This window comes from Salvelinus namaycush, unplaced genomic scaffold (genome assembly GCF_016432855.1).
Source record: "Salvelinus namaycush isolate Seneca unplaced genomic scaffold, SaNama_1.0 Scaffold3199, whole genome shotgun sequence".
Taxonomy (NCBI): domain Eukaryota; kingdom Metazoa; phylum Chordata; class Actinopteri; order Salmoniformes; family Salmonidae; genus Salvelinus; species Salvelinus namaycush.
The window spans coordinates 5,684-27,504 of record NW_024060118.1 but is presented as its reverse complement, the minus strand read 5'-3'; the positions used below and the strand labels follow the sequence as shown (position 1 = coordinate 27,504).

The following is a 21,821-nucleotide window of genomic DNA, read 5'->3' as shown; positions in this document are numbered from 1 at the left end:
TCTTTCGCACCGTGCCCACCATGGTGAGGTTCCTCTCGAGGAGCCGCTGCCCGAGTTCGTAGGAGGTGAAGAAATTGTCACACGTGACGTTGTGACCGCCCGGCAGTCCCTCGGTCAGATCGAGGACGACGCGCGCGCCCTGGTTCTTCTCGGGGCCTCCGCCGGCCGCCTTGCCGGTGTACACTTGCATCTTCCAAGCGTAGCTGGACTTGGCGTCGCAGGCCACCCACGACTTGATGCCGTATTTGGCCGGCTTGCTGGGAATGTACTGTCGGAAAGGACAGCGTCCTTTCGGCGAGGGAGAGGGGAGGGAGAGGAGAGGGAGAGGAGATTAGCAGAGTCATACACAGATACATAGACTGCCCGTGCTCTCTACGCTACACGTACAAACACAGATACCAGCGTCATCGTTACCGGCTCACCATCGGGGCGCACTGCGTTTACGTTACACGCAGCCGCCTCCGCCGCCCGTGCTACTGCCGATTGCTACTACTGCCGATTGCTACTACTGCCCGTGCTACTACTGCCCGTGCTACTACTGCCCGTGCTCCACGTTGCTACTCTTGCCGATTGCTACTACTGCCCGTGCTACTACTGCCCGTGCTCTCTATGCTACACGTACATAGACAGATACATTGACTGCCCGTGCTCTACGCTACACGTACAAACACAGATACATAGACTGCCCGTGCTCTCTACGCTACACGTACAAACACAGATACATAGACTGCCCGTGCTCTCTACGCTACGCGTACGTACACAGATGCATAGACGGTACCTCTGAACGGGACCAGTTGTTCGTCCACCGTCACTTCGGGCCCCGGGTTGTAGAGGGCCTGCAGCCGCTCCTCCCACAGGTCCCACACCTCTCTCACGGCCGCCAGTCTGTCGGTGGCGAGTCTCGCGGGTCTCGACTGGCGGTCGTCGAATCGCAGCAGCCTCGAGTACTTGTGAAACGCCTTGAGCGGCATGGTGGCGCGGAACACGGTCCTGCCGCTCTCGGCGTCCCACAGGCTGGCCGCGGCCTCGCCTCGGGACCTGTAGACGCCGGCTAGGATCAGCAGCCCTACGTAGGCGCGCAGGTCGGTGGAGTCCATGGGTCGCCAGCCGTCGCCGTATTTTCTCACCCCCTGCAGATTCGTCATGTCCACGATGATCCTTTCTATCGCCGGTGTGACAAACAGACGGAAGGCGGACGCGATGTCGAGCGCTCGCGACGCGGCGTAGGCCGTGGGGCCCGGCGTCACGGCGGGGCAGGGCGGGCGGATGGCGCGGGGCCGGTCCGGGCCGCGATAGGCCACGGAGGACCATTTGATTTTGCCGTTTTTTTGACAGCAACGTCTCCCTTTCTGGCTCTGGCTCTCTGGCTCTGTCTCGCTCTCGCTCTCTGTCTCTGGCTCGCTCTCTGTCTGGCTCTCTGTCTCGCTCTCGGCCAGCGGCCGCGTCTCCCTCTCGCTCTCCCTCCGGCTCTTCCTCCGAAGAGGAGCACGACCGCGAGGCCGAGTCGTCTTCGTAGTCGTCCGCGTCGCGCTCGGGGTTGTATTCCTCACCGTCTTCATCTTCCGAAACGTCCTCCTCTTCGGAATCGCAGTAGTCTTCTTCGTCTTCTTGGTCGACGCTGGAGGATATCTGTTCCAGGACCTGAGCCGCGCTGAAACCGGGACTGCGAGGCGTCGTAGGCGGAGGCAACACGCTCGGCGGGGTCGTATTCCTCGTCGTCGTCGTCGTCCTCGTCGTCGTCCTCATCATCGTCCTCATCTTCTTCTTCTTCTTCTTGTTCTTCTTGTTCTTCTTCTTGTTCTTGTTCTTGTTCTTCTTCTTCCTGACAATATTAGTAGGCTCTCTACGCCCTGCTTACAGTCGTAGGCGGAGGGCTCACGCTCGGCGGGGTCGTATTCCTCCTCGTCGTCGTCCTCGTCCTCGTCCTCTTCTTCTTCTTCTTCTTCTTCTTCTTCTTCTTCTTCTTCTTCTTCTTCTTCTTCTTCTTCCTGACGATATTAGTAGCCTCTCTACGCCCTGCTTACGGTGGCCACGTGAATGGGACGAGGCACGCGAATGGACGAGGCGCGTGGTCGGCCCTGCCTGCTCCTTCGGGCCCTTCGGCCCCTTCGGTCCCATCCGGGACGCTCGGCTGGCCTCCCCGTGTGATAGCACCGAGGTCGTGCACTGAGTTGTTGGGGACAACTGGTCCCTGCCGGGGTCACTCAGACCCGGCCCAGACAGAGGGGAACAACTCCTAACACAGGCCCCGGGTCACTCCGACCCAGCTCAGACAGGGGTAGGAGGGGAGGGTTTACAACATACACCTTGCTAACGCCGCCGGGGTCACTCTGACCCCAGGCCCCCGGGACAGAGGGGAACAACTCATAACGCAGGGCCTACAACAGGGCTCGGGTCACTGTGACCCGGCCCAGACAGGGGTAGGAGGGTTACAACAAACATACTTGCTAACGCTGCCAGGGTCTCTCTAACCCACACAGACACTGGGAATCGACTCGTAACGCTGGCCGGGGGTAACTCTGACCCGCCGAGGCAAGGGGAAGGTTGTGTAACAACAGCCATACCCGAAAGGCACAATTTCCACAACCAAGGGAAAGTAGTTTGTAGGGGGGCGTTTTTAGATTCGATATCCAAACTCACACGGGGCCCAAGGGCCCGATGCGGGGCAGACACGCCGTATTCGACACAGGCCCTTGCCCGGAATGTTGAGAGTGTCAATTTTGGGGCAGGACCTTTTACTAGTATCCAGCAGGTGGTGGTGTTGGGTCACTGTGACCCCGGCCTGCCGGGGTCTCTCTGACCCACACAGACACGGGGGAAGCGACAGGTGACGCTGCCGAGGGTCACTCTGACCCCTCTGACGTCACTATGACCCCGCCCACGCAGGGGCAGGAGGGTTACAACATACACCTTGCTAACGCCGCCGGGGTCACTCTGACCCCTCTGACGTCACTATGACCCCGCCCACACAGGGGCAGGAGGGTTACAACATACACCTTGCTAACGCTGCCGGGGTCACTCCGACCCACACACAGACACGGGCAATCAACTCGGAACTGCCCGGGGTCGCTCTGACCCGCCGAGACAACGGGAGGGTTAAAGGAGGGTTGGAATTGTGACATAAAAAAAACAAGAATCGACAGAAGAAAGTTCATTTGTAGTTCTAAACATATTTAGGGTGTTTTTTACTCACTTTTTGTCTCTCCCACGATGTTATTCCTCTCTCCTACAGCGTCCGTCACTATTACATGCACATGGCCAATTATGCAAATTAGGCGATGACGTCATTTAGCGACTTCTGGCGACTTTTAGGACAGCCAATAGCTACTTTCCTTACTGAGGAGTTGGCAACACTGCTAAATTTAAACATCAGCTATCTGAGCAGCTAACCGATTGCTGCAGCTGTTACATAGCCCATCTGTAAATAGCCCACCCAATCTACCTACCTCATCCCCATATTGTTTTTATTTACTTTCTGCTCTTTTGCACACCAGTATTTCTACTTGCACATCATCATCTGCTCATCTATCACTCCAGTGTTAATTTGCTAAATTGTAATTACTTCGCTACTATGGCCTATTTATTGCCTTACCTCCTCACGCCATAGAAACTCAACAGAAAGGGGATGTAGCTCAGTGGTAGAGCGCATGCTTCGCATGTATGAGGTCCTGGGTTCAATCCCCAGCTTCTCCATTTTAAATTGTTGCATTGACACAACTCCTACAGAATGTTGAAGTTCTAAGCAGGAAACAGAGATGTGCTAAATAATTTGGTGTTGTAATCTGAAGAATATGCGTTCTATCCCTGGTCGTACATTTATAGAACAGAAGTGGCATGTTTGCCAACTTTTATGGCATCATTTTCAAAAACTGAAGTTCATGTGTTCCATCCCTGTCCGTGCCTTTATTAAGAATTGCTGCTATCATTTCATTGTAGTTTCAATGGAGTGGTGTATATAAAAAGTACATTGTATTAATATTGCTTTTTATCTGCAAATGAAATGGGATGAAAGCTCAGAGGGGGAGTGCATGCTATTTATGTATGAGGTCCTCGGTTCAATCCCAAGATTCTCCACTGAGATTATTTGTGTGCCAAATTCACATTTACACAACTACTACTTTCCAGAATGTTGATAAATATCTTGATGCATAGAGTGGCATGGTGGCCAAGTGGTAAGGCATCGGTCTTGTAAACCGAAGATCATGGGTTCAAATCCCATCCGTGCCTTAGTGAAAGACACATGATGCCATGGAAATAAATGTACTTTCATTGGAGGACGTTGTCTAAAAAGAAAGATGTATCAATATGGCATCACAGCTGTTATAGTAAGGGGTTGTGGCGCCAAGGTTAATTCTCTGACGACTGTATATAGCTGGGCACATATATTTCCCTCAATAACTTTCAGTGTTGCCAAATTAGCGACTTTGTTTCTATATTTAGCAAGTATTCAGACTCCTCTACCGACACATTTTCAAAAAAGCGACTAGCGACAAATCTAGCGACTTTTTCTGGTGTTATTTGAGACTTTTGTTGACTCTGACGTGAAGCGGGTGCTGCCGTGGGCCCCATCCCCGTCCAAAAGCACTCACAGGTGGCCCAGTCCTCACGCAGCAGTCCCTCCCAGCTGCAGTCAGAGCAGAAGATGTTCACCCCTCCACGTCCAGACTGCAAATGAATCGCACATGCGGGAAGCCGCAGCTGGATGTTCCCGCCCTGGCTTACATTTAAAAAAATAACTATAAACCTGAATTAGGGCCAGACTAGTTACCATAATCTTCTCACATTGCCATTGACAGTTTTTTCTATTGTCTCTTTTTGGTCCATCTAGATTGTTAATGTAGATTGTATACAAAAAAATAAAAAATGTTATGGTTAAAAATGTTCATGTTTTACTGTGACTTGTTGTAGGCTCCTAAGTGGACCATAAGGTTAAATACCAAACCAAATTAAGAAAACGAAACAAATTTTTTTTTAATAAAAATATAAGTAACTCCGCCAGAGTGTCTCTTTTGGGTCAATTTTCCCGGTCCCGAGCCAGGATAAAGGAGGGTTGGAATTGTGACATAAAAAAAACAAGAATCGACAGAAGAAAGTTAATTTGTAGTTCTAAACATATTTAGGGTGTTTTTTACTCACTTTTTGTCTCTCCCACGATGTTATTCCTCTCTCCTACAGCGTCCGTCACAATTACATGCACATGGCCAATTATGCAAATTAGGCGATGACGTCATTTAGCGACTTCTGGCGACTTTTAGGACAGCCAATAGCTACTTTCCTTACTGAGGAGTTGGCAACACTGCTAACTTTAAACATCAGCTATCTGAGCAGCTAACCGATTGCTGCAGCTGTACATAGTCCATCTGTAAATAGCCCACCCAATCTACCTACCTCATCCCCATATTGTTTTTATTTACTTTCTGCTCTTTTGCACACCAGTATTTCTACTTGCACATCATCATCTGCTCATCTATCACTCCAGTGTTAATTTGCTAAATTGTAATTACTTCGCTACTATGGCCTATTTATTGCCTTACCTCCTCACGCCATAGAAACTCAACAGAAAGGGGATGTAGCTCAGTGGTAGAGCGCATGCTTCGCATGTATGAGGTCCTGGGTTCAATCCCCAGCTTCTCCATTTTAAATTGTTGCATTGACACAACTCCTACAGAATGTTGAAGTTCTAAGCAGGAAACAGAGATGTGCTAAATAATTTGGTGTTGTAATCTGAAGAATATGCGTTCTATGCCTGGTTGTACATTTATAGAACAGAAGTGGCATGTTTGCCAACTTTTATGGCATCATTTTCAAAAACTGAAGTTCATGTGTTCCATCCATGTCCGTGCCTTTATTAAGAATTGCTGCTATCATTTCATTGTAGTTTCAATGGAGTGGTGTATATAAAAAGTACATTGTATTAATATTGCTTTTTATCTGCAAATTAAATGGGATGAAAGTTCAGAGGGGGAGTGCATGCTATTTATGTATGAGGTCCTCGGTTCAATCCCAAGATTCTCCACTGAGATTATTTGTGTGCCAAATTCACATTTACACAACTACTACTTTCCAGAATGTTGATAAATATCTTGATGCATAGAGTGGCATGGTGGCCAAGTGGTAAGGCGTCGGTCTTGTAAACCGAAGATCATGGGTTCAAATCCCATCCGTGCCTTACTGAAAGACACATGATGCCATGGAAATAAATGTACTTTCATTGGAGGACTTTGTCTAAAAAGAAAGATGTATCAATATGGCAACACAGCTGTTATAGTAAGGGGTTGTGGCGCCAAGGTTAATTCTCTGACGACTGTATATAGCTGGGCACATATATTTCCCTCAATAACTTTCAGTGTTGCCAAATTAGCGACTTTGTTTCTATATTTAGCAAGTATTCAGACTCCTCTACCGACACATTTTCAAAAAAGCGACTAGCGACAAATCTAGCGACTTTTTCTGGTGTTATTTGAGACTTTTGTTGACTCTGACGTGAAGCGGGTGCTGCCGTGGGCCCCATCCCCGTCCAAAAGCACTCACAGGTGGCCCAGTCCTCACGCAGCAGTCCCTCCCAGCTGCAGTCAGAGCAGAAGATGTTCACCCCTCCGCGTCCAGACTGCAAATGAATCGCGCATGCGGGAAGCCGCAGCTGCATGCCCCCGCCCTGGCTTACATTAAAAAAAATAACTATAAACCTGAATTAGGGCCAGACTAGTTACCATAATCTTCTCACATTGCCATTGACAGTTTTTTCTATTGTCTCTTTTTGGTCCATCTAGATTGTTAATGTAGATTGTATACAAAAATTTTTTTTTAAATTATGGTTAAAAATGTTCATGTTTTACTGTGACTTGTTGTAGGCTCCTAAGTGGACCATAAGGTTAAAAACCAAACCAAATTAAGAAAACGAAACAAAAAAAATGTAATAAAAAAATAAGTAACTCCGCCAGAGTGTCTCTTTTGGGTCAATTTTTCCGGTCCCGAGCCAGGATAAAGGAGGGTTGGAATTGTGACATAAAAAAAACAAGAATCGACAGAAGAAAGTTAATTTGTAGTTGTAAACATATTTAGGGTGTTTTTTACTCACTTTTTGTCTCTCCCACGATGTTATTCCTCTCTCCTACAGCGTCCGTCACAATTACATGCACATGGCCAATTGTGCAAATTAGGCGATGACGTCATTTAGCGACTTCTGGCGACTTTTTGGACAGCCAATAGCTACTTTCCTTACTGAGGAGTTGGCAACACTGCTAACTTTAAACATCAGCTATCTGAGCAGCTAACCGATTGCTGCAGCTGTTACATAGCCCATCTGTAAATAGCCCACCCAATCTACCTACCTCATCCCCATATTGTTTTTATTTACTTTCTGCTCTTTTGCACACCAGTATTTCTACTTGCACATCATCATCTGCTCATCTATCACTCCAGTGTTAATTTGCTAAATTGTAATTACTTCGCTACTATGGCCTATTTATTGCCTTACCTCCTCACGCCATAGAAACTCAACAGAAAGGGGATGTAGCTCAGTGGTAGAGCGCATGCTTCGCATGTATGAGGTCCTGGGTTCAATCCCCAGCTTCTCCATTTTAAATTGTTGCATTGACACAACTCCTACAGAATGTTCAAGTTCTAAGCAGGAAACAGAGATGTGCTAAATAATTTGGTGTTGTAATCTGAAGAATATGCGTTCTATCCCTGGTCGTACATTTATAGAACAGAAGTGGCATGTTTGCCAACTTTTATGGCATCATTTTCAAAAACTGAAGTTCATGTGTTCCATCCCTGTCCGTGCCTTTATTAACCCTCCCGTTGTCTCGGCGGGTCAGAGCGACCCCGGGCAGTTCCGAGTTGATTGCCCGTGTCTGTGTGTGGGTCGGAGTGACCCCGGCAGCGTTAGCAAGGTGTATGTTGTAACCCTCCTGCCCCTGTGTGGGCGGGGTCATAGTGACGTCAGAGGGGTCAGAGTGACCCCGGCGGCGTTAGCAAGGTGTATGTTGTAACCCTCCTGCCCCTGCCCCTGTGTGGGCGGGGTCATAGTGACGTCAGAGGGGTCAGAGTGACCCTCGGCAGCGTTACCAGTCGCTTCCCCCGTGTCTGTGTGGGTCAGAGAGACCCTGGCAGGCCGGGGTCACAGTGACCCAACACCACCACCTGCTGGATACTAGTAAAAGGTCCTGCCCCAAAATTGACACGCTCAACATTCCGGGCAAGGGCCTGTGTCGAATACGGCCCTCTGTCCCCCAACGGGCCCTTGGGCCCCGTGTGAGTTTGGATATCGAATCTAAAAACGCCCCCCTACAAACTACTTTCCCTTGGTTGTGGAAATTGTGCCTTTCGGGTATGGCTGTTGTTACACAACCTTCCCCTTGCCTCGGCGGGTCAGAGTTACCCCCGGCCAGCGTTACGAGTCGATTCCCAGTGTCTGTGTGGGTTAGAGAGACTCTGGCAGCGTTAGCAAGGTGTATGTTGTAACCCTCCTACCCCTGTCTGGGCCGGGTCACAGTGACCCGGGCCCTGTTGTAGGCCCTGCGTTATGAGTTGTTCCCCTCTGTTCCGGGGGCTTGGGTCAGAGTGACCCCGGCAGCGTTAGCAAGGTGTATGTTGTAACCCTCCTACCCCTGTCTTGAGCTGGGTCGGAGTGACCCGGGGCCTGTGTTAGGAGTTGTTCCCCTCTGTCTGGGCCGGGTCAGAGTGACCCCGGCAGGGACCAGTTGTCCCCACCAACTCTGTGCACGACCTCGGTGCTATCACACGGGGAGGCCAGCCGAGCGTCCCGGATGGGACCGAAGGGGCCGAAGGGCCGAAGGAGCAGGCAGGGCAGACCACGCGCCTCGTCCATTCGCGTGCTTCGTCCCATTCACGTGGCCACCGTAAGCAGGGCGTAGAGAGGCTACTAATATCGTCAGGAAGAAGAAGAAGAAGAAGAAGAAGAAGAAGAAGAAGAAGAAGAAGAGGACGAGGACGAGGACGACGACGAGGAGGAATACGACCCCGCCGAGCGTGAGCCCTCCGCCTACGACTGTAAGCAGGGCGTAGAGAGCCTACTAATATTGTCAGGAAGAAGAAGAACAAGAACAAGAACAAGAAGAAGAACAAGAAGAACAAGAAGAAGAAGAAGAAGATGAGGACGATGATGAGGACGACGACGAGGACGACGACGACGACGAGGAATACGACCCCGCCGAGCGTGTTGCCTCCGCCTACGACGCCTCGCAGTCCCGGTTTCAGCGCGGCTCAGGTCCTGGAACAGATATCCTCCAGCGTCGACCAAGAAGACGAAGAAGACTACTGCGATTCCGAAGAGGAGGACGTTTCGGAAGATGAAGACGGTGAGGAATACAACCCCGAGCGCGACGCGGACGACTACGAAGACGACTCGGCCTCGCGGTCGTGCTCCTCTTCGGAGGAAGAGCCGGAGGGAGAGCGAGAGGGAGACGCGGCCGCTGGCCGAGAGCGAGACAGAGAGCCAGACAGAGAGCGAGCCAGAGACAGAGAGCGAGAGCGAGACAGAGCCAGAGAGCCAGAGCGAGAAAGGGAGACGTTGCTGTCAAAAAACGGCAAAATCAAATGGTCCTCCGTGGCCTATCGCGGCCCGGACCGGCCCCGCGCCATCCGCCCGCCCTGCCCCGCCGTGACGCCGGGCCCCACGGCCTACGCCGCGTCGCGAGCGCTCGACATCGCGTCCGCCTTCCGGCTGTTTGTCACACCGGCGATAGAAAGGATCATCGTGGACATGACCAACCTGCAGGGGGTGAGAAAATACGGCGACGGCTGGCGACCCATGGACTCCACCGACCTGCGCGCCTACGTAGGGCTGCTGATCCTAGCCGGCGTCTACAGGTCCCGAGGCGAGGCCGCGGCCAGCCTGTGGGACGCCGAGAGCGGCAGGACCGTGTTCCGCGCCACCATGCCGCTCAAGGCGTTTCACAAGTACTCGAGGCTGCTGCGATTCGACGACCGCCAGTCGAGACCCGCGAGACTCGCCACCGACAGACTGGCGGCCGTGAGAGAGGTGTGGGACCTGTGGGAGGAGCGGCTGCAGGCCCTCTACAACCCGGGGCCCGAAGTGACGGTGGACGAACAACTGGTCCCGTTCAGAGGTACCGTCTATGCATCTGTGTACGTACGCGTAGCGTAGAGAGCACGGGCAGTCTATGTATCTGTGTTTGTACGTGTAGCGTAGAGAGCACGGGCAGTCTATGTATCTGTGCATAGAGAGCGGTAGCAGTCAATGTATCTGTGTATGTACGTGTGGCGTAGAGAGCACGGGCAGTCTATGTATCTGTGTTTGTACGTGTAGCGTAGAGCACGGGCAGTCAATGTATCTGTCTATGTACGTGTAGCATAGAGAGCACGGGCAGTAGTAGCACGGGCAGTAGTAGCAATCGGCAAGAGTAGCAACGTGGAGCACGGGCAGTAGTAGCACGGGCAGTAGTAGCAATCGGCAGTAGTAGCAATCGGCAGTAGCACGGGCGGCGGAGGCGGCTGCGTGTAACGTAAACGCAGTGCGCCCCGATGGTGAGCCGGTAACGATGACGCTGGTATCTGTGTTTGTACGTGTAGCGTAGAGAGCACGGGCAGTCTATGTATCTGTGTATGACGCTGCTAATCTCCTCTCCCTCTCCTCTCCCTCTCCTCTCCCTCCCCTCTCCCTCGCCGAAAGGACGCTGTCCTTTCCGACAGTACATTCCCAGCAAGCCGGCCAAATACGGCATCAAGTCGTGGGTGGCCTGCGACGCCAAGTCCAGCTACGCTTGGAAGATGCAAGTGTACACCGGCAAGGCGGCCGGCGGAGGCCCCGAGAAGAACCAGGGCGCGCGCGTCGTCCTCGATCTGACCGAGGGACTGCCGGGCGGTCACAACGTCACGTGTGACAATTTCTTCACCTCCTACGAACTCGGGCAGCGGCTCCTCGAGAGGAACCTCACCATGGTGGGCACGGTGCGAAAGAACAAGCCCGAGCTCCCTCCCGCGCTGCTCCAGTCCAAGGACAGACAGGTCTCGTCCTCCAGGTTCGCCTTCACGCCCACCGCCACTCTAGTGTCCTACCTGGCAAAGAGAAATAAGAACGTGCTGCTTCTGAGCACGCGGCACGCGGAGCCCGACGTTAGCGATCGCCGAGACCGGAAGCCGGCCCTCATCCTAGACTACAACTGCAACAAGGGCGGCGTGGACAACCTAGACAAGGTGGTCGGCACCTACAGCTGCAGACGGATGACCGCCCGCTGGCCCCTGGTCATCTTCCACAACATCCTCGACGTGTCCTCCTACAACGCCTTTGTCATATGGCGAGAGATCAACCCCGACTGGATGCCCGGGAAGCGGAACAAGAGGAGGGTGTTCCTGGAGCAGCTCGGAAAGGCGCTCGTGAAGCCCTTGATCCAAAGAAGGCAGCATCTCCCCCGCACCGAAGCCGCCTCAGCACTTGTCAAAGTCATACGGGGCCAGCGTGTATCCGCCGAGGCTCGTCCGCAAGCCCTTGAGCGAGCCGTCGGCCCGGCCGCCGCCTCCGACCCAGCCCCGGCCGCCCGGCTGGAGGCGAGTAAGAGGAAGAGGTGTCAGCTCTGCCCACCCAAGAAGGACGCCAAGACACACACCGCGTGCTGCAGGTGTAAGAAATACATCTGCAAAGGCTGTTCACACCCATACTGTCACACTTGTGCCCACTGGGCCTTTAGCCAAGACGGGACAGGGTGACCCGGGGGGGACACTGTGTGCTAGGCATAATAGGAGGACAACGGGAGGGATAACCCTCCCGTTGTCTCGGCGGGTCAGAGCGACCCCGGGCAGTTCCGAGTTGATTGCCCGTGTCTGTGTGTGGGTCGGAGTGACCCCGGCAGCGTTAGCAAGGTGTATGTTGTAACCCTCCTGCCCCTGTGTGGGCGGGGTCATAGTGACGTCAGAGGGGTCAGAGTGACCCCGGCGGCGTTAGCAAGGTGTATGTTGTAACCCTCCTGCCCCTGCCCCTGTGTGGGCGGGGTCATAGTGACGTCAGAGGGGTCAGAGTGACCCTCGGCAGCGTTACCAGTCGCTTCCCCCGTGTCTGTGTGGGTCAGAGAGACCCTGGCAGGCCGGGGTCACAGTGACCCAACACCACCACCTGCTGGATACTAGTAAAAGGTCCTGCCCCAAAATTGACACGCTCAACATTCCGGGCAAGGGCCTGTGTCGAATACGGCCCTCTGTCCCCCAACGGGCCCTTGGGCCCCGTGTGAGTTTGGATATCGAATCTAAAAACGCCCCCCTACAAACTACTTTCCCTTGGTTGTGGAAATTGTGCCTTTCGGGTATGGCTGTTGTTACACAACCTTCCCCTTGCCTCGGCGGGTCAGAGTTACCCCCGGCCAGCGTTACGAGTCGATTCCCAGTGTCTGTGTGGGTTAGAGAGACTCTGGCAGCGTTAGCAAGGTGTATGTTGTAACCCTCCTACCCCTGTCTGGGCCGGGTCACAGTGACCCGGGCCCTGTTGTAGGCCCTGCGTTATGAGTTGTTCCCCTCTGTTCCGGGGGCTTGGGTCAGAGTGACCCCGGCAGCGTTAGCAAGGTGTATGTTGTAACCCTCCTACCCCTGTCTTGAGCTGGGTCGGAGTGACCCGGGGCCTGTGTTAGGAGTTGTTCCCCTCTGTCTGGGCCGGGTCAGAGTGACCCCGGCAGGGACCAGTTGTCCCCACCAACTCTGTGCACGACCTCGGTGCTATCACACGGGGAGGCCAGCCGAGCGTCCCGGATGGGACCGAAGGGGCCGAAGGGCCGAAGGAGCAGGCAGGGCAGACCACGCGCCTCGTCCATTCGCGTGCTTCGTCCCATTCACGTGGCCACCGTAAGCAGGGCGTAGAGAGGCTACTAATATCGTCAGGAAGAAGAAGAAGAAGAAGAAGAAGAAGAAGAAGAAGAAGAAGAAGAGGACGAGGACGAGGACGACGACGAGGAGGAATACGACCCCGCCGAGCGTGAGCCCTCCGCCTACGACTGTAAGCAGGGCGTAGAGAGCCTACTAATATTGTCAGGAAGAAGAAGAACAAGAACAAGAACAAGAAGAAGAACAAGAAGAACAAGAAGAAGAAGAAGAAGATGAGGACGATGATGAGGACGACGACGAGGACGACGACGACGACGAGGAATACGACCCCGCCGAGCGTGTTGCCTCCGCCTACGACGCCTCGCAGTCCCGGTTTCAGCGCGGCTCAGGTCCTGGAACAGATATCCTCCAGCGTCGACCAAGAAGACGAAGAAGACTACTGCGATTCCGAAGAGGAGGACGTTTCGGAAGATGAAGACGGTGAGGAATACAACCCCGAGCGCGACGCGGACGACTACGAAGACGACTCGGCCTCGCGGTCGTGCTCCTCTTCGGAGGAAGAGCCGGAGGGAGAGCGAGAGGGAGACGCGGCCGCTGGCCGAGAGCGAGACAGAGAGCCAGACAGAGAGCGAGCCAGAGACAGAGAGCGAGAGCGAGACAGAGCCAGAGAGCCAGAGCGAGAAAGGGAGACGTTGCTGTCAAAAAACGGCAAAATCAAATGGTCCTCCGTGGCCTATCGCGGCCCGGACCGGCCCCGCGCCATCCGCCCGCCCTGCCCCGCCGTGACGCCGGGCCCCACGGCCTACGCCGCGTCGCGAGCGCTCGACATCGCGTCCGCCTTCCGGCTGTTTGTCACACCGGCGATAGAAAGGATCATCGTGGACATGACCAACCTGCAGGGGGTGAGAAAATACGGCGACGGCTGGCGACCCATGGACTCCACCGACCTGCGCGCCTACGTAGGGCTGCTGATCCTAGCCGGCGTCTACAGGTCCCGAGGCGAGGCCGCGGCCAGCCTGTGGGACGCCGAGAGCGGCAGGACCGTGTTCCGCGCCACCATGCCGCTCAAGGCGTTTCACAAGTACTCGAGGCTGCTGCGATTCGACGACCGCCAGTCGAGACCCGCGAGACTCGCCACCGACAGACTGGCGGCCGTGAGAGAGGTGTGGGACCTGTGGGAGGAGCGGCTGCAGGCCCTCTACAACCCGGGGCCCGAAGTGACGGTGGACGAACAACTGGTCCCGTTCAGAGGTACCGTCTATGCATCTGTGTACGTACGCGTAGCGTAGAGAGCACGGGCAGTCTATGTATCTGTGTTTGTACGTGTAGCGTAGAGAGCACGGGCAGTCTATGTATCTGTGCATAGAGAGCGGTAGCAGTCAATGTATCTGTGTATGTACGTGTGGCGTAGAGAGCACGGGCAGTCTATGTATCTGTGTTTGTACGTGTAGCGTAGAGCACGGGCAGTCAATGTATCTGTCTATGTACGTGTAGCATAGAGAGCACGGGCAGTAGTAGCACGGGCAGTAGTAGCAATCGGCAAGAGTAGCAACGTGGAGCACGGGCAGTAGTAGCACGGGCAGTAGTAGCAATCGGCAGTAGTAGCAATCGGCAGTAGCACGGGCGGCGGAGGCGGCTGCGTGTAACGTAAACGCAGTGCGCCCCGATGGTGAGCCGGTAACGATGACGCTGGTATCTGTGTTTGTACGTGTAGCGTAGAGAGCACGGGCAGTCTATGTATCTGTGTATGACGCTGCTAATCTCCTCTCCCTCTCCTCTCCCTCTCCTCTCCCTCCCCTCTCCCTCGCCGAAAGGACGCTGTCCTTTCCGACAGTACATTCCCAGCAAGCCGGCCAAATACGGCATCAAGTCGTGGGTGGCCTGCGACGCCAAGTCCAGCTACGCTTGGAAGATGCAAGTGTACACCGGCAAGGCGGCCGGCGGAGGCCCCGAGAAGAACCAGGGCGCGCGCGTCGTCCTCGATCTGACCGAGGGACTGCCGGGCGGTCACAACGTCACGTGTGACAATTTCTTCACCTCCTACGAACTCGGGCAGCGGCTCCTCGAGAGGAACCTCACCATGGTGGGCACGGTGCGAAAGAACAAGCCCGAGCTCCCTCCCGCGCTGCTCCAGTCCAAGGACAGACAGGTCTCGTCCTCCAGGTTCGCCTTCACGCCCACCGCCACTCTAGTGTCCTACCTGGCAAAGAGAAATAAGAACGTGCTGCTTCTGAGCACGCGGCACGCGGAGCCCGACGTTAGCGATCGCCGAGACCGGAAGCCGGCCCTCATCCTAGACTACAACTGCAACAAGGGCGGCGTGGACAACCTAGACAAGGTGGTCGGCACCTACAGCTGCAGACGGATGACCGCCCGCTGGCCCCTGGTCATCTTCCACAACATCCTCGACGTGTCCTCCTACAACGCCTTTGTCATATGGCGAGAGATCAACCCCGACTGGATGCCCGGGAAGCGGAACAAGAGGAGGGTGTTCCTGGAGCAGCTCGGAAAGGCGCTCGTGAAGCCCTTGATCCAAAGAAGGCAGCGTCTCCCCCGCACCGAAGCCGCCTCAGCACTTGTCAAAGTCATACGGGGCCAGCGTGTATCCGCCGAGGCTCGTCCGCAAGCCCTTGAGCGAGCCGTCGGCCCGGCCGCCGCCTCCGACCCAGCCCCGGCCGCCCGGCTGGAGGCGAGTAAGAGGAAGAGGTGTCAGCTCTGCCCACCCAAGAAGGACGCCAAGACACACACCGCGTGCTGCAGGTGTAAGAAATACATCTGCAAAGGCTGTTCACACCCATACTGTCACACTTGTGCCCACTGGGCCTTTAGCCAAGACGGGACAGGGTGACCCGGGGGGGACACTGTGTGCTAGGCATAATAGGAGGACAACGGGAGGGATAACCCTCCCGTTGTCTCGGCGGGTCAGAGCGACCCCGGGCAGTTCCGAGTTGATTGCCCGTGTCTGTGTGTGGGTCGGAGTGACCCCGGCAGCGTTAGCAAGGTGTATGTTGTAACCCTCCTGCCCCTGTGTGGGCGGGGTCATAGTGACGTCAGAGGGGTCAGAGTGACCCCGGCGGCGTTAGCAAGGTGTATGTTGTAACCCTCCTGCCCCTGCCCCTGTGTGGGCGGGGTCATAGTGACGTCAGAGGGGTCAGAGTGACCCTCGGCAGCGTTACCAGTCGCTTCCCCCGTGTCTGTGTGGGTCAGAGAGACCCTGGCAGGCCGGGGTCACAGTGACCCAACACCACCACCTGCTGGATACTAGTAAAAGGTCCTGCCCCAAAATTGACACGCTCAACATTCCGGGCAAGGGCCTGTGTCGAATACGGCCCTCTGTCCCCCAACGGGCCCTTGGGCCCCGTGTGAGTTTGGATATCGAATCTAAAAACGCCCCCCTACAAACTACTTTCCCTTGGTTGTGGAAATTGTGCCTTTCGGGTATGGCTGTTGTTACACAACCTTCCCCTTGCCTCGGCGGGTCAGAGTTACCCCCGGCCAGCGTTACGAGTCGATTCCCAGTGTCTGTGTGGGTTAGAGAGACTCTGGCAGCGTTAGCAAGGTGTATGTTGTAACCCTCCTACCCCTGTCTGGGCCGGGTCACAGTGACCCGGGCCCTGTTGTAGGCCCTGCGTTATGAGTTGTTCCCCTCTGTTCCGGGGGCTTGGGTCAGAGTGACCCCGGCAGCGTTAGCAAGGTGTATGTTGTAACCCTCCTACCCCTGTCTTGAGCTGGGTCGGAGTGACCCGGGGCCTGTGTTAGGAGTTGTTCCCCTCTGTCTGGGCCGGGTCAGAGTGACCCCGGCAGGGACCAGTTGTCCCCACCAACTCTGTGCACGACCTCGGTGCTATCACACGGGGAGGCCAGCCGAGCGTCCCGGATGGGACCGAAGGGGCCGAAGGGCCGAAGGAGCAGGCAGGGCAGACCACGCGCCTCGTCCATTCGCGTGCTTCGTCCCATTCACGTGGCCACCGTAAGCAGGGCGTAGAGAGGCTACTAATATCGTCAGGAAGAAGAAGAAGAAGAAGAAGAAGAAGAAGAAGAAGAAGAAGAAGAAGAGGACGAGGACGAGGACGACGACGAGGAGGAATACGACCCCGCCGAGCGTGAGCCCTCCGCCTACGACTGTAAGCAGGGCGTAGAGAGCCTACTAATATTGTCAGGAAGAAGAAGAACAAGAACAAGAACAAGAAGAAGAACAAGAAGAACAAGAAGAAGAAGAAGAAGATGAGGACGATGATGAGGACGACGACGAGGACGACGACGACGACGAGGAATACGACCCCGCCGAGCGTGTTGCCTCCGCCTACGACGCCTCGCAGTCCCGGTTTCAGCGCGGCTCAGGTCCTGGAACAGATATCCTCCAGCGTCGACCAAGAAGACGAAGAAGACTACTGCGATTCCGAAGAGGAGGACGTTTCGGAAGATGAAGACGGTGAGGAATACAACCCCGAGCGCGACGCGGACGACTACGAAGACGACTCGGCCTCGCGGTCGTGCTCCTCTTCGGAGGAAGAGCCGGAGGGAGAGCGAGAGGGAGACGCGGCCGCTGGCCGAGAGCGAGACAGAGAGCCAGACAGAGAGCGAGCCAGAGACAGAGAGCGAGAGCGAGACAGAGCCAGAGAGCCAGAGCGAGAAAGGGAGACGTTGCTGTCAAAAAACGGCAAAATCAAATGGTCCTCCGTGGCCTATCGCGGCCCGGACCGGCCCCGCGCCATCCGCCCGCCCTGCCCCGCCGTGACGCCGGGCCCCACGGCCTACGCCGCGTCGCGAGCGCTCGACATCGCGTCCGCCTTCCGTCTGTTTGTCACACCGGCGATAGAAAGGATCATCGTGGACATGACCGAATCCTGCAGGGGGTGAGAAAATACGGCGACGGCTGGCGACCCATGGACTCCACCGACCTGCGCGCCTACGTAGGGCTGCTGATCCTAGCCGGCGTCTACAGGTCCCGAGGCGAGGCCGCGGCCAGCCTGTGGGACGCCGAGAGCGGCAGGACCGTGTTCCGCGCCACCATGCCGCTCAAGGCGTTTCACAAGTACTCGAGGCTGCTGCGATTCGACGACCGCCAGTCGAGACCCGCGAGACTCGCCACCGACAGACTGGCGGCCGTGAGAGAGGTGTGGGACCTGTGGGAGGAGCGGCTGCAGGCCCTCTACAACCCGGGGCCCGAAGTGACGGTGGACGAACAACTGGTCCCGTTCAGAGGTACCGTCTATGCATCTGTGTACGTACGCGTAGCGTAGAGAGCACGGGCAGTCTATGTATCTGTGTTTGTACGTGTAGCGTAGAGAGCACGGGCAGTCTATGTATCTGTGCATAGAGAGCGGTAGCAGTCAATGTATCTGTGTATGTACGTGTGGCGTAGAGAGCACGGGCAGTCTATGTATCTGTGTTTGTACGTGTAGCGTAGAGCACGGGCAGTCAATGTATCTGTCTATGTACGTGTAGCATAGAGAGCACGGGCAGTAGTAGCACGGGCAGTAGTAGCAATCGGCAAGAGTAGCAACGTGGAGCACGGGCAGTAGTAGCACGGGCAGTAGTAGCAATCGGCAGTAGTAGCAATCGGCAGTAGCACGGGCGGCGGAGGCGGCTGCGTGTAACGTAAACGCAGTGCGCCCCGATGGTGAGCCGGTAACGATGACGCTGGTATCTGTGTTTGTACGTGTAGCGTAGAGAGCACGGGCAGTCTATGTATCTGTGTATGACGCTGCTAATCTCCTCTCCCTCTCCTCTCCCTCTCCTCTCCCTCCCCTCTCCCTCGCCGAAAGGACGCTGTCCTTTCCGACAGTACATTCCCAGCAAGCCGGCCAAATACGGCATCAAGTCGTGGGTGGCCTGCGACGCCAAGTCCAGCTACGCTTGGAAGATGCAAGTGTACACCGGCAAGGCGGCCGGCGGAGGCCCCGAGAAGAACCAGGGCGCGCGCGTCGTCCTCGATCTGACCGAGGGACTGCCGGGCGGTCACAACGTCACGTGTGACAATTTCTTCACCTCCTACGAACTCGGGCAGCGGCTCCTCGAGAGGAACCTCACCATGGTGGGCACGGTGCGAAAGAACAAGCCCGAGCTCCCTCCCGCGCTGCTCCAGTCCAAGGACAGACAGGTCTCGTCCTCCAGGTTCGCCTTCACGCCCACCGCCACTCTAGTGTCCTACCTGGCAAAGAGAAATAAGAACGTGCTGCTTCTGAGCACGCGGCACGCGGAGCCCGACGTTAGCGATCGCCGAGACCGGAAGCCGGCCCTCATCCTAGACTACAACTGCAACAAGGGCGGCGTGGACAACCTAGACAAGGTGGTCGGCACCTACAGCTGCAGACGGATGACCGCCCGCTGGCCCCTGGTCATCTTCCACAACATCCTCGACGTGTCCTCCTACAACGCCTTTGTCATATGGCGAGAGATCAACCCCGACTGGATGCCCGGGAAGCGGAACAAGAGGAGGGTGTTCCTGGAGCAGCTCGGAAAGGCGCTCGTGAAGCCCTTGATCCAAAGAAGGCAGCGTCTCCCCCGCACCGAAGCCGCCTCAGCACTTGTCAAAGTCATACGGGGCCGAGCGTGTATCCGCCGAGGCTCGTCCGCAAGCCCTTGAGCGAGCCGTCGGCCCGGCCGCCGCCTCCGACCCAGCCCCGGCCGCCCGGCTGGAGGCGAGTAAGAGGAAGAGGTGTCAGCTCTGCCCACCCAAGAAGGACGCCAAGACACACACCGCGTGCTGCAGGTGTAAGAAATACATCTGCAAAGGCTGTTCACACCCATACTGTCACACTTGTGCCCACTGGGCCTTTAGCCAAGACGGGACAGGGTGACCCGGGGGGGACACTGTGTGCTAGGCATAATAGGAGGACAACGGGAGGGATAACCCTCCCGTTGTCTCGGCGGGTCAGAGCGACCCCGGGCAGTTCCGAGTTGATTGCCCGTGTCTGTGTGTGGGTCGGAGTGACCCCGGCAGCGTTAGCAAGGTGTATGTTGTAACCCTCCTGCCCCTGTGTGGGCGGGGTCATAGTGACGTCAGAGGGGTCAGAGTGACCCCGGCGGCGTTAGCAAGGTGTATGTTGTAACCCTCCTGCCCCTGCCCCTGTGTGGGCGGGGTCATAGTGACGTCAGAGGGGTCAGAGTGACCCTCGGCAGCGTTACCAGTCGCTTCCCCCGTGTCTGTGTGGGTCAGAGAGACCCTGGCAGGCCGGGGTCACAGTGACCCAACACCACCACCTGCTGGATACTAGTAAAAGGTCCTGCCCCAAAATTGACACGCTCAACATTCCGGGCAAGGGCCTGTGTCGAATACGGCCCTCTGTCCCCCATCGGGCCCTTGGGCCCCGTGTGAGTTTGGATATCGAATCTAAAAACGCCCCCCTACAAACTACTTTCCCTTGGTTGTGGAAATTGTGCCTTTCGGGTATGGCTGTTGTTACACAACCTTCCCCTTGCCTCGGCGGGTCAGAGTTACCCCCGGCCAGCGTTACGAGTCGATTCCCAGTGTCTGTGTGGGTTAGAGAGACTCTGGCAGCGTTAGCAAGGTGTATGTTGTAACCCTCCTACCCCTGTCTGGGCCGGGTCACAGTGACCCGGGCCCTGTTGTAGGCCCTGCGTTATGAGTTGTTCCCCTCTGTTCCGGGGGCTTGGGTCAGAGTGACCCCGGCAGCGTTAGCAAGGTGTATGTTGTAACCCTCCTACCCCTGTCTTGAGCTGGGTCGGAGTGACCCGGGGCCTGTGTTAGGAGTTGTTCCCCTCTGTCTGGGCCGGGTCTGAGTGACCCCGGCAGGGACCAGTTGTCCCCAACAACTCAGTGCACGACCTCGGTGCTATCACACGGGGAGGCCAGCCGAGCGTCCCGGATGGGACCGAAGGGGCCGAAGGGCCCGAAGGAGCAGGCAGGGCCGACCACGCGCCTCGTCCATTCGCGTGCCTCGTCCCATTCACGTGGCCACCGTAAGCAGGGCGTAGAGAGGCTACTAATATCGTCAGGAAGAAGAAGAAGAAGAAGAAGAAGAAGAAGAAGAAGAAGAAGAAGAAGAGGACGAGGACGAGGACGACGACGAGGAGGAATACGACCCCGCCGAGCGTGAGCCCTCCGCCTACGACTGTAAGCAGGGCGTAGAGAGCCTACTAATATTGTCAGGAAGAAGAAGAACAAGAACAAGAACAAGAAGAAGAACAAGAAGAACAAGAAGAAGAAGAAGAAGATGAGGACGATGATGAGGACGACGACGAGGACGACGACGACGACGAGGAATACGACCCCGCCGAGCGTGTTGCCTCCGCCTACGACGCCTCGCAGTCCCGGTTTCAGCGCGGCTCAGGTCCTGGAACAGATATCCTCCAGCGTCGACCAAGAAGACGAAGAAGACTACTGCGATTCCGAAGAGGAGGACGTTTCGGAAGATGAAGACGGTGAGGAATACAACCCCGAGCGCGACGCGGACGACTACGAAGACGACTCGGCCTCGCGGTCGTGCTCCTCTTCGGAGGAAGAGCCGGAGGGAGAGCGAGAGGGAGACGCGGCCGCTGGCCGAGAGCGAGACAGAGAGCCAGACAGAGAGCGAGCCAGAGACAGAGAGCGAGAGCGAGACAGAGCCAGAGAGCCAGAGCCAGAAAGGGAGACGTTGCTGTCAAAAAACGGCAAAATCAAATGGTCCTCCGTGGCCTATCGCGGCCCGGACCGGCCCCGCGCCATCCGCCCGCCCTGCCCCGCCGTGACGCCGGGCCCCACGGCCTACGCCGCGTCGCGAGCGCTCGACATCGCGTCCGCCTTCCGTCTGTTTGTCACACCGGCGATAGAAAGGATCATCGTGGACATGACGAATCTGCAGGGGGTGAGAAAATACGGCGACGGCTGGCGACCCATGGACTCCACCGACCTGCGCGCCTACGTAGGGCTGCTGATCCTAGCCGGCGTCTACAGGTCCCGAGGCGAGGCCGCGGCCAGCCTGTGGGACGCCGAGAGCGGCAGGACCGTGTTCCGCGCCACCATGCCGCTCAAGGCGTTTCACAAGTACTCGAGGCTGCTGCGATTCGACGACCGCCAGTCGAGA

The 21,821-nt window shown here is 56.2% G+C and overlaps 5 non-coding genes across 5 annotated transcripts; all 5 read left to right on the top strand.

Moving 5' to 3' along the window:
* The first annotated feature begins 3,621 nt into the window (after nucleotides 1-3,621).
* Nucleotides 3,622-3,693, top strand: trnaa-cgc. Its single transcript has one exon. It is a non-coding gene; the product is annotated as a tRNA-Ala (tRNA).
* Nucleotides 3,694-4,155: 462 nt separating this feature from the next.
* trnat-ugu lies at nucleotides 4,156-4,227 on the top strand. The gene has a single exon. It is a non-coding gene; the product is annotated as a tRNA-Thr (tRNA).
* A 1,336-nt stretch (nucleotides 4,228-5,563) lies between these two features.
* trnaa-cgc lies at nucleotides 5,564-5,635 on the top strand. The gene has a single exon. It is a non-coding gene; the product is annotated as a tRNA-Ala (tRNA).
* A 462-nt stretch (nucleotides 5,636-6,097) lies between these two features.
* trnat-ugu lies at nucleotides 6,098-6,169 on the top strand. The gene has a single exon. It is a non-coding gene; the product is annotated as a tRNA-Thr (tRNA).
* A 1,337-nt stretch (nucleotides 6,170-7,506) lies between these two features.
* trnaa-cgc lies at nucleotides 7,507-7,578 on the top strand. The gene has a single exon. It is a non-coding gene; the product is annotated as a tRNA-Ala (tRNA).
* Nucleotides 7,579-21,821: the final 14,243 nt, after the last annotated feature.